Below are 12983 nucleotides of genomic sequence, written 5' to 3' on the forward strand. Positions count from 1 at the left end.
ACCAAGTATTCGTTCATTATTGATCTTTTTATCCTTCAGCCTACTGAATAATAGGATGTGCAATATGTGACATGTCCCCTTGATAGAACGTCACCATATGGTTTGCTTAGTTTCAAGGTTAGATATAAAGATAAAGTGGGTCTATTCATGTAAGCTTCACAGAGCGAGAAAAAGCAACAGATATTTCATCAGCGTACTGCCTTTCCACAGGAGGCTTGTCTTTATTCAACAAAAAGTGGCATCTTTTTTAATGTAATTTTATTGAGCACAAAATGATTTGCTTTGCATTGTTCTGCCCTCAAATCGATGTGTTATACAGTCTGCAAGATTTCTGCAGACTGTATAACACATTTGCAAGTTCACTTATCATTCTTTAAACGTGTGCTCATAAAAACTCAAATGGATCAGATCAGAGGTTTCTGAAAAGCACAGAAATGAAAGTACATCACAAATAAGAACTACTGAATAGCATAAAAGTTTTAGAAGGAGCAAAAAAATAACTGCAAATAAAGATTTTCTAGTGCTTCAGGTTACCTTGGTTCTTTGAGTTTTACAAACAACTGACTTCAATTTACTCAAGCCATCTTACTTCACATCCTGTATTCACTTTTATTTGCTACAGTTAGTGATTTCATAATACTCAGTGTTGTGAAATAAGTGTTAAGAGGAAGATGGCATGGGAGTGAAACACATACTTAGAAATGAATGTAACGTTCGGCTGCTGTGCTGTTCTATGCAGTTGATCTCATATTTGATAATATTGAAACACTTTTCAAAGCATGGACCCTCGAAGCCGTTCTCTTTTAACTTTGGTTGCATCACACTGGATTTTGAAACAGTCCAGTATGATCAAATGCAGAGGATTAAGAGAAAAGTTTAATGTGGAGTTAAAACATTATTAGACTATCAGTAAGCGTGACTAACATCACAGCAGCTTTATCTTGTTTTCATTTGGATTTAATCAATCTTCTTATGTTTAATCACATTACAGAATTAAATATGTACAACTATGCCTTTGAAAACATGTTCATCTAGTTAACAGCATGTTTTTTTATGATTTTTTTAATGATTATTTTTAGTGACATTCAGCGCAATGACAGTTTTTTTTCTATATATCTAGAGTAAAAATGTCATATACCAGTAATATTTCAATATTATTGCCATTCAGAGGTCATTTAAACCTGAAGTGTATGCATGTAGATATCACAATTATAATATTCATGAAAATGGAAAAAGAAAGTCAAGGTTGATATTATGAAAGAACAATATGTTTCTGTGAGTCAATGATTCTGAATTGATTAGAAGAGAGATTCTTTCAGCATGTGGAGGTTTAGATGAAAGTCAAGGCTGCAGAAAATGTTATAAATTTGGAATGGATGCAAAAAAAAAAAAAAAAAAAAGCAAGGTTAATGCTTTGATTCATGGGCATTAGTTTATGATTTACCAATTACTCTAGTCCAAGCCGGAGGTAAGCCCAGAAGAAAATGTGCATTTCATAAACGTCAGATGTTTAACTAGAGGCTCATAATCTTTGAAGAAACTATAGGGAAGTTAAAGATGTACTGAGAAATATCATTTCATTAATATCATTTCTCTAATTCCATTAATTTAGAGATATTACCCCCCTGTAGCATATTTCAGAATTTGATAGCTACAGCAGACCTGAACGAAAGTAACCTTGTAATCTTGCGCGCACTTCGATAATTAATGTGTTTATGCATTTAAATCTCTGATTTAATTAAACTTAATCGGTTGAACTTTCTGAAACTCTTCCTGACATTAATTGGTATTGACGCACAGAAATGAAAAGATAATGTGAGAATTCTTGGGTTCTCTGGAGGAAGCTTTTTCGCTTCCGGTGCATTAGAAACACAGCCAGCGAAAAGATATAAATTTGCAGTTGGTGATGAGAGGAGGGGTGGGACTGTCTGTGTAAACACTCTCTTATTGCTCAGGGCCAGTGGGAAGAACAGTCAGTTTTCCACCATCGACATTCCAGCGGAGTGCAGGGGTGAGAGTCTCGAGAAAAAAAAAGAGAAGCTAGAGTGTTGCCTGTCCATGCAAAACCACAATGCTATAATGGGGTTGCTAGGGAGTTGTTAAGGCTTTGCTAAATAATTGTAGCATCTTGTTATATGGTTCTAAGGGTGCTTCTCAATCAGCTCCCTGGTTCAGAAGTCAGGGCATTGATCAGGGAGCCGGCCATTTTAAGGGCTGTCTCAATCACGAAATCCTTTCATTGCACTGACACGTTTCCTCCCTAAAAAGTCCCACAATGCACCTTAACAAAGTGACATTGGCAACTACTGACCTGGCATGCATAATACAGAATTTTTAGTCGTTTTTGCAGATCCGTAAACGGGGAATATAGCTGCTAATAAATCGGAAGTCTTGCACTACATCCACTATATCCAAATATGAATGTGTGCTAGGAGCTACTTAGTTTTTAGCTTATTGCTAAACAGCCACTAATGTATAGATTAATTTTATTTGATCGCGATTAATCGCGCACCCTTAATCACGATTAATCGCACACTTATCGTGAAATTAAGCTTACACCATTTATCTTGTTTAACACATCCATTTTGCCATCATTGCCTATATCCAGCAAAGTAAACCATGAGATTGAAGTGTGATTTGCACAAAACTGTATTTTTCAGCTGTTTTCAAGGTAAATTTAGATGTCTTTCCAAAAAAGGACATTTGCAGACTCCAAAAGGACACCAAATAACCAAATGATATGATTTCATATAATTCATACATTTATGTAGGCTACACCAAAGCACCCATAAAAAAATCATGCATTTAAATTCAAACACAGCAAAAAAAAAAAACGTTTCAGAATTCACAGTAGGGGTGTTCGATTCCAGGTTTTTTGGAGTCGACTCCGACTCCCGACTCCCACTGTTGGAGTCGATAGAATCGACTCCTCGACTGCATTTACTCTACATCAAAACGGTCATAAATAAGCCGCGATGGCAGTCCCACTTAATTTATTTTTCCCCGACGCGAAGCCTTTAAAATCCCCTCATTAAAACAACACACGTTTAGCGAGACTGTCCAAATTAGTCCAATTTAGAGATGGCTTGATGAGTAGCATATCAACATTGCTAATTGCCGATACCTAATTTTACCGAGAGAAAAGTCACGAAAAACATCTGTGGTCGAATATTATGTCAGAATTAAATAAACGAGAACAAAGCAGGATTCTTTAATGAATTAATCTCATGATAATGGTCGCGGGATGGCGCTAAACGCACATGATCATTGTCTTAAAAGTGCTTGGAAACGAGAGTTAATGATACTAAAGTTAATACTATACATAAAAAAATGCATACGATAATGTACACTTATTAATGTGTTTATTATTGGTGTGAGTTTTTTTTATTTTTATGTATGGTTAGTTTAATGAACATGCAACTATGGAAAATCAAATCTATTTATTGCAATAATATAAGCTACCATCAATAAGCCTACTAAAGCTGACACGGTATGCATAATTACAAACTCACAATGACTGTTTTCTCTTTCTAAAGAAAGCTACATAAATGTATGTGACAAGTTTCTGCGACAGCTCTCTGACGCGATTCGTCAGTGTACGAATTCCTCGCTTCATTTCGTTCACTCTTTAGTGCACTTAAATAGGCATTATGCACTTAACTGACATGCATTATGTAGGCTATGGATTCGAGAATCAGTAAACAAGCGATTCCGGACACAGCAACAGAGTCGACACCGAGAGTCGATTCCTGTGCTGGAGTCAACCCCGACTCTGGGGCTATTCAGAGTCGAGGAATCGACTCTTTTGGAGTCGACTCCCCATCACTAATTCACAGTGTCTAGTATGTGCAACAGCAAAAAGCTTGTTTACATTTTAGACAAGTCAAGTTGCGTTACTGAATAGAACCTAAAAACCTAAACCAACTGCCTTGACCTGCATATATACAAAGTGCACAGCAACATACACGGGACAAATCCACACATTATACAATGAATGTGGGATCAGTGCGTCGAGAGCGCTCATCATACATGATTTGTTTGCAAGGTAGCCTAATGTACGACTCCTGTACGTCACTGCACTCGTCTTTACCTTGAGTGAAATCCTCATCCATCAAAACTTTCATAGCAAGAAGCTGGTTTGCTTTATCCAGCCGAGAAACATAGTTTTCATATCATCTGACCATACAGCAGTGGGATGTTTCGACGTTCCGTTCAGACAGGAACAGCGCGATGCGGGAGGGCTCGCGCTCTTCAGATACAATGACGGAATATGACAGAGAGTTCGTGTTTTAAAGCGAAACAGACACTGGAATTAATAATTCTCTCTGCCATCGCTGATATAATCAGCATAGACTTGAAGATCATCTATCTGTGGGACGTAAGTTACGTTATGACGCAATTTCACATGCTTCCGTAATGTTTTTGAATGAAATATACATTAAATTATTTGAACGCGTTAAGGATTTTGAATTAATCGCATGCGTTAACGCTGACAGCCCTATATATATATATATATATATATATATATATATATATATATATATATATATATATATATATGTGTGTGTGTGTGTGTGTGTGTAGCCTATATTTGAATGGGTGCTAGGAGCTAGCTAGTTTTTAGCTTGATGCTATTCACTAGATGTTGTCAGTGGATTTTCTCCTTCAAAGTAAAGTAAGTCTATGAGATTTTTTCCCCTGTTGTATTTTCCACCAAGTGAAAATTGTAAATCAGCATAAAAAGTAGCAATACACCTCTCCTCAATAACTAAAACCAACCGACATGGTTGTTTTATCATCACCACTAATAAAAAAAAAATCATATTTTGCACTCAGGGCTTTTAAATACTGGCAGTTTGTTCATAACAACAGTCTATTTCTGTGCTCTAGTCCAGTTTTTGTTTGACCCATTCTGTCTTCTTTTAGGAAGTGTACTCACTTAAAAATAGCTTTAAAGTTCATTACATTCAGCCTTATGCTACTTTGACCTGGAGTGACACTGTGCCTCTTTCTCTAATATGCACACACTATGTTTATGAGAATTCCCGTAATAATATGCAAACAAATGCCCACATTTCTGACATTTATATGCAGCAGCTGAGTCAAAAGCAAGAATCATTACCATTGAAGAAACATATATATTTGCTTTTTGCATTTTAATTAAATAATAGTATTTTTAGCATATTTAACATTAATTAACACAAAATCACATGGTAAATTAAGGAGGTTTGATCCAAAATGCCCTCAAAGCCAAAAGAAGATGTTTGAGGAAACCATAGTGCATTGTCCTCAGAAAAAAACATGTCACTGAAAATGCTTTGACCTCTGTCTGAAATCTGTCTGATTGCCACGTGAACCTGTAGTGATCCTGTTTGTCCCTTCACAGAGTTCATGGACAGGACTCAGTAGAGCCCTCTGTCGGTTGTTGCTGGAACTAATCTTTAAAAATCAGATCCTAATCACCATCTAAAGACTTTTATCTGCATTTGAACCTGCATTTAAGTTTAGTTCTTACAAACAAACATATCTACAGGTTTAAAAACTATAGTCCATAAAATAAAGTTAACTTAAAGCTGAAGTGTGTAAAGTTTTGTTAAAATACTTATCCTAACTTAATATGCAGAGACAACTACACAAGTTCAAACAATGTGTCTCTGTGAGGCCATGAAAACATTTTGCTGTTTGTTTAAACATCCGACCAGCCTGACACAGCAACAGCGGCTCAACCAATGGCGTGTGTTTGGGGTGGAGCTATCTTTTTGTCTGACCAATGGCAGATAAGCAGTGCTTGCTGAACTTGTTTGAAAAGTTTTTGAAATTCTGCATTGCACTGTTAGTGATTACTTTGCCTTTAAAAGACATCCTTTTTTCATTATTAAAACCATCAAAGCCTTTAAATCCACTCAGCGGTCGTACACATTTGCGGCCTGACCGCATTCAGGTCCAGTCCCACAGTCAAGACTCCTTCAGGAGCCTGGTCCTCTGTCCTTGAAATGAAGCCCATGTACCCTTGCTGCATGACAAGTATGACACCTTATAAGCTATGCAGAGCCGTGGAGTCAGGGCCAGTGGCTGGGAAGTCACTGTGTCGATTTATGCCAGCATTTGGTGGCTGACTGAGCGTGACGCCTCCTGGTTTTCAGAGAGGGACGAGAGACACCAGGCAGCTGCTGACAATACTGCCGGAGTTACCCAGCATGCCATGTTACCCATGAGTCCCTGGAGCATGAAACCTTGGCTGGACGAGAAGGATGGGCTGCTTGATACTTGTTGACATATAGGGCTAAAGCAGGTCGCTCACTCATGCTCAGTATGGCCCGTTGGTTTCTTTTTGGCTGATGAGATGAAGATGAATCATCAATTAATTTGAGTGGTCAAAAGAGAAATGCTGGACTCTTTAGAACTTGTCATGGATCAACAACTCCATCATATCCTCAGATACTGCCACTGGAGGAGGTGTTGATACACATTAGATCACAAACATGAAGTCCACCAACATTTGGTGACTGTCGAGTAGGACGTCATGTAGGATACCTTTTGTTGGAACATTTCTATCAAACAAACCATTCTAACCCAAACTCTTGGTTAATAAGAATATCGTTCCAGGACCAATAAGGGTGTTAAAATTAAAAATAAGACATTTTTAAGGACAAAAATTGCATTATGAGTAACAATTACAAGAAATTGAATACAAATTTTGAGAAATAAAGCCATAATTGTGAGGTATAAAGTCACATTATGAGAGAAAAATCATTTGTGAGATTGAAAGTCACAATTTTGAGATATAAATACGAAAACTATGGAAGCTTGTTTCTGCCATGTAATAAAAATAAAAAAGGTAATTATGACTTATCTCACAATTCAGGCTTTTTTCTCGCAATTGTGAGTTTTCATCCTTACTTTTTTCTCAGAGCTGCATGATATAAAATCAGAATTGTGTGATATAGTCGCAATTGCAAGCTATAAAGTCGAGATATAAACTATATCTTATATCTATACATTTTTATCTCCCAATTCTGACTTTATTCCTTGCAATTGTGAGTTTATATCTTGCAATTCTGACATTACAACTCGCAATTGCGACTTTATGACACGCAATTCTGAACAAAATTAGAATTGTGGGATATAAACTCGCAATTGACCCTTCGCAAAGACCCGCCCCCCCCTAGTTACTGTTGCTTTGTCCGACAAGCCATGGCGCTGTCACGCCACACGGAGTGAAAAATACATCGCAGAGCAAAGAGGACACTGACAACACGTCGACAGACAAGACATAGTAGGTTACTTATGATATTAAACAAAGTCCCAGCTTTCAAACTGTGTAATTTTTTAAGAAATTCAAACAATTAAATCCGTTTTGTGGCTCTTTAATGTGTCGTGACAGATTGCTGTAGCGCCTCAGCTCAAGCAGCTCGTGAACTGATCATGTCTTCCTTCTAATTAATTTATAGCATCAAATAAACATGAATGAACATGAGAATGAATGTTGTTTAAAACGCGGAAAGACGTAAATACACACCATTTTTCAAGTTCAAGTCCACCGAGGTTAATCTTCTAACTCCTGACTGCTTTGTCGGACAAAATGGCAGATTCGGCGTTATGATTGGTTAGATCGCTTGTCAATCAATCTCCCGGCGAAGGGTCAATTGCGAGAAAAAGTCAGAATTGCGAGTTTAGCCTATATCTCGCAATTATTTCTCACAATTGCGAGTTTATATCCCACAATTCTGACTTTATAACTCGCAATTGCAACTTTATATGAGATGTAAATTCGCAATTGTGACAAAAAAGTCAGAATTGTGAGATAAAAAGCTGCAATTTTAAAAATTTTTTTTCTGTGGCACAAACATAGCTTTCATAGAAAACAGAAGATGATCTCAATTGTGAGATAAAGTCACAACTACAAGAAATAAAGTAATTTATTTCACAACTTGATTCTCATAATTGTCACTTAACAATTGTGAATTTATTTTTGCGGTATATATGCGAGTTGTCAGTAGTCAATTTATTGTTGGCTAGCAAAACCAAGAAAGTGGTCAGTTACTTCAAGTTTGAATTGCTCTGATAGTACAAAATTTACCATCCCTAATAAGAATATTGTTCCTGGACCAATAAGGATGGCGATCCAAGAATGTCCTCCTTGACTAAATCATGTTAAAGGAATACTTCACCCAGCATGATAGTTCTGTCTTCGTTTATAGTTTCGAACCCATATGAATTTCTTTTGTGGAAAAGCAAAGAAGATCTAAGGCAAAGATCTTGTTTCTGTTCATACAAAAAAAGTAAATGGAGTCAACACTTTTGTGTTGCGCAGAAGTCATACACATTTGGAACAACATGAGGGTGAGTAAATAATGACAGTCCACATGTGACTTCAGAAATTAAATAGAGTGCACTCTGTTGGTGTATTTTTGTCATTTTGGAGCTTGACAGCCCCAATCCTCGCTCAATTAAATTATATTGAAAAAAGTTCACTTTTTGTGCTCCACATAAAAAAGAAGAAGAAAGTAAGTCATCCTGGTTTGTAATGGCATGACGGTATAAGTAAATGATGACAGAATTTTCAATTTTAGGTACATTTTATGCTAAATCGTATGTATTTCACGAGTTGCCAAATTCGTATGAATTTGAACAAATGACCTACCCCTAACCTCACCCCTAAACCTACCCATCACTGGGGTTTAGACAAATCGTACGAATTATCCACCTCGTAAAATACGTACGAATTGGTCGTGAGATAGCGTTGGATTAGCTAGATACATTTTATTGAAAAAGTAGCCTAGACAGACCTTAAACTTTTTCACTTTTTGTGCTCCACAGAAGAAAGAAAGTCATCCTGGCTTTGCACAACACAAGGGTGAGTAAACAATGACGAAATGTTCATGTTTTGGTGGACTATCCCTTCAAGCACATTATTCATTCTTTCCTTCAACTTTGAAGGCTCTAAAACCAAACTGATACTTGGATGGTAGGTGGACCATTACGTACTGTATTTGTGATCATCCTGAGGCACAAATACACATATGACTCAGTTAACTGGAGGTGTTTTTAGTTGATTACAGCAGCTTCTGTTCGGATGGACTGTGAGTACATTGAGTCACTCTCTGGGATCTGTGGGATAGAGTGTTCTTTTGGACTGACAGCTTTTTTAAACAGAAGCTGCTGCTGCTGCTGGGGTTGAGCAGTCTATGCCGACCTGCTTTAAGGAAAACAGCCTCCTGTTTGTTGATCACCATATCCCAGCCATCAATCACCATCCCCACGCATATGGGAGTGGGCTTATCGCTGAATGTGGCTGAATGGAGCTGAGGCATCTTTCACTGACAGGAAAAACAGATAAAACACATGGTGCAGTGTATGGCTCTTAATTGTATATATAGATGCAATATGTGGATAATTAGCAGTAATATATCTTCAGAGATCTGACAACCTATCTTTTTTTCCTTTCATTTCTTTTTCAGGAGATAAAGTAGTGATTTAAAAAAGTTTGATGCATCTTCATGTAATAGTCAATATGAAGTGACGCGAGAACTTTGTGTGCGCAAAAAAAAAAAACATTTTTCCAGTTTGTTTACGAAATATTAATCTCCAATGCGCCATCATAATACAGTACGAGAGCGGCCTCTAGAGGCGAAATAAAAACTGACGCCTCATGGAGTTTGTTTTGACACGTTATGTGAGGCTGCGCGCTGCACAGAGCGGGACACTTCAAAAACGTATTTAAAAGGGAAAACAAAACGGTATGTTATACAGTGAGTGTACACTACAGTACATGTTTTCATATCATTAGAAAGTAATTAGTTTGTTGACTAGATGCTGCATTACAGTAAGTTAGTATGTTTGCCGTCGAGGCTGAGAGGATCCTAACATTAGTAGTACCTCAAGCGGTTAAAACAACGTGACAAAAACACCAACTGTTTAATGTCACGGTTGTTTCATTTGCATTATTTTATATCCATTTGTTTGCTGTTATGCATTCATTATCCAGTGAAGTTGCATATTTAAAGCAGAACTAAGTAACTTTTTTTACCTTCATAAATAGTTTTCTAAGTCCTTACGATGGTTAATTGACTTGTAGTGGTGTGTTTGAGGCGAGCACTAACCCCCTCTGGCATGTCTACGCCAGAATACAGCACTTGCAAGTTGAGCTGCGCCGACCCGACACAATCTCGCCTCATGTTCACGTTCACGCGAGAGTGACAAAATGCTTTACAGTAATTCAAAAGCAATGTATATATTATGACTTTTTAAGACAATTTCGAAAATTACCCACCTCCATCGAGATTTCTTGCACTGTATTTGCAAAACTACTGCGCTGGTGAGCGTTGTAGTCGTTGTAGTCCAGAGCTGCGCTTGGAGTATTTACGACAGTGTGATTCACCGAAGGAACCTGTAGGGGGAGCTTCGCAAATCTTACTGAATTACACTTTAAACTGTTTCCTCATCATGCAACGACAGAAATATAAAAAGATCATAAATGTATTTGATTTCAGTTCTTTTATCGGCACTGTAACACATATTTTGATTAGATAATCATCAAGTTTTCTAAAATAGAGGCAAATAATGTGTGAAAGTATACATATATAGTGCTATGCCTTTGTGTGTAAAGATGGTAATTTTTAAGCATGACTGTTTGGATTTATATGAAATGGTAACACTTTACAATAAGAGTCCATTTGTAACATTAAAGGTCCCGTTCTTCGTGATCCCATGTTTCAAACTTTAGTTAGTGTGTAATGTTGTTGTTAGAGTATAAATAAAATCTGTAAAATTTTAAAGCTCAAAGTTCAATGCCAAGCGAGATATTTTATTTAACAGAAGTCGCCTACATCGAACGGCCAGTTTGGACTACATCCCTCTACTTCCTTCTTTAATGACGTCACTAAAACAGTTTTTTGACTAACCTCCGCCCACAGGAATACACAAAAAAGGGGGCGTGGTCTTGTTGCGCTCCCACGGAGAAGAGCAAGAGTTGCGTTTGTAGTGTGTTTGTCGCCATGTCGTCGAAACGCTGTTATCAGTCCAATCACCTTTGTTTGGCCTTCCCAGGGACACTGTACTTAGAGATCAGTGGTTACAATTTATGTTTAACTCGGTTCCCGAAAATTATAATCCACATGTAAAACTATGTGCAGCACTTTCCGGGCAAGGTTCGCTAAGCTGCTGTCGAATCACAACACAGGAACCGCTGGCACAATCAGAACTCGTTACGTATTTCTGAAGGAGGGACTTCATAGAACAAGGAAGTCATCAGCCCGTTTTTATGACAGTGGAAACAGCGGTATACAGATAAGTAAATTATGTGAAAAACACCGTGTTTTTTTACACGCGAAACATGAACACATGTTATATTGCACACTATAAACACAATCAAAGCTTCAAAAAACCACGAAAAACGGGACCTTTAAATAAGGTTAATAAAAGTATTGTTCATTGTTAATTTCAACATTTACATTTTAACATTTTAAAGTTGTCTCTTACATTAGTTATAATGCACTATGAATTAACATGAACGATCAATGTATAATTAATATATTAGTATTTTTTATATTTAAAAATTACAATAAACATTTAGCCATTTTTTTTAATTCAGAGAAACCAAAATGTAAGAAAGAGGTCAAACTGAACACAATCTTGCTGCTCAGACTGTGTATAGAACAATTTTTTAATAATATTTTTTTGCTCCTTTTGTATTTTACATTTATGTGTACTTTTACTTTCAATACTTTAGTAGCCTACGTTTAATATAAAAAAAAAATACTTTTCGTACTTAAATACAAAAAATATCACATACTTTAAAACTTTTACTCAAGTAACATTCTAAAACGTTTCTACCAAAGTCATTTTCTGGTAAGATATCTATACTTTTACTCAAGCATGGTCCAAAAGTGTCACATTTTGAGATAAAGTCACAATTACGATAAATGCGGTCATATTTTGAGAAATAAAGTCATAATTGTGAGACAAAAGGTCACTATGAGATAAAAAGTCACAATTGTGAGACTGAAAGTCATTATACAAGTAAGTTGCCTGTAGTTATTGACCGTGGACTGGTAAAAACACAAAGGTACACTGAAAAAAACAATTCACAACCAATTTCTAGTAGATTTCACTTAAACGAGGAATTTTGAAGTAGAACGACTGAAATAGTATTTTCTTGTACTAAAACATACTTCAGTAATCTGCGTGTTATTAACTTCAAAACTTTTACAGTTTAGTAGTGTATTTCAATCTCAAGTTGCTCTGATAGTAGGCTATGTGATTACAAGTTAGCACTTAATTGCGCTATTTTTTAATGCATTACAATCAATCAGGTTAAACTGACAGCCACTTTCACTATCTTCACTTATGCTTAAATAAGAGAGTTTCCTGTTCCGCCTCACAGGGTTAACACTACAAGAGGCAATGTGATTGCGAGACTCCCTATGACTCACCGCACCCGCCAATGCACAGTCAGGCATGTCTTTAAATTTCAGTTATCAGACTTGAGACGCTGAAAATATTCATAGTATCACTGTGGCGGACGCTGCACACTTATTTCAAGCTGCGTTTGTATGGCTATGACTATTGTCGAGGCATTATAAGAGCGCACGGATCATTTACCAGATCCCCGCGCGCGCGTGTGCACAGTCGCTCACGTACCGGGTCCTCTTCTATACTGTTTGTCCGCGCGAAGGGCCCTTACTGCTCATCCTGAGTCTGCTCACATTTCCAGAGCCCTGCCCACAAATCCCATCACATCCACATAATCAAAGGCATTTTTCTATGGCCTATAGGGACGTGCTCTCTGCATGAGCAAGGTGAGGACGGTGAGGCCAGTGTTCTGTTGCGGATGGAATATTTATCATGGGAAACGCTGCCTGTTGTTTGGAGCAGCTGGAATACCTCGGGGTGTTGTTTTTGGATTATAGGATCCTTATGTTTCTTAGTTTGTGGAGAAGTCTGTATTATTGGATTAATTCAAAGATCAAAAATGATAATTG

At 37.1% G+C, this 12983-nt stretch overlaps 1 long non-coding RNA gene across 1 annotated transcript in view; it reads left to right on the forward strand.

Annotated features, from left to right (window-relative positions):
- The first annotated feature begins 3763 nt into the window (after positions 1-3763).
- LOC125249770 overlaps positions 3764-12983 on the forward strand; it is a 15629-nt gene continuing 6409 nt past the window's right edge. Inside the window, exons 1-2 of the long non-coding RNA XR_007180637.1 lie at positions 3764-4378; positions 8821-8857. This is a non-coding gene — a long non-coding RNA (uncharacterized LOC125249770). The remainder of the gene's footprint in view (positions 4379-8820; positions 8858-12983) is intronic.

Source organism: Megalobrama amblycephala, linkage group LG16 (genome assembly GCF_018812025.1).
Source record: "Megalobrama amblycephala isolate DHTTF-2021 linkage group LG16, ASM1881202v1, whole genome shotgun sequence".
NCBI classification, from domain to species: Eukaryota; Metazoa; Chordata; class Actinopteri; order Cypriniformes; family Xenocyprididae; genus Megalobrama; species Megalobrama amblycephala.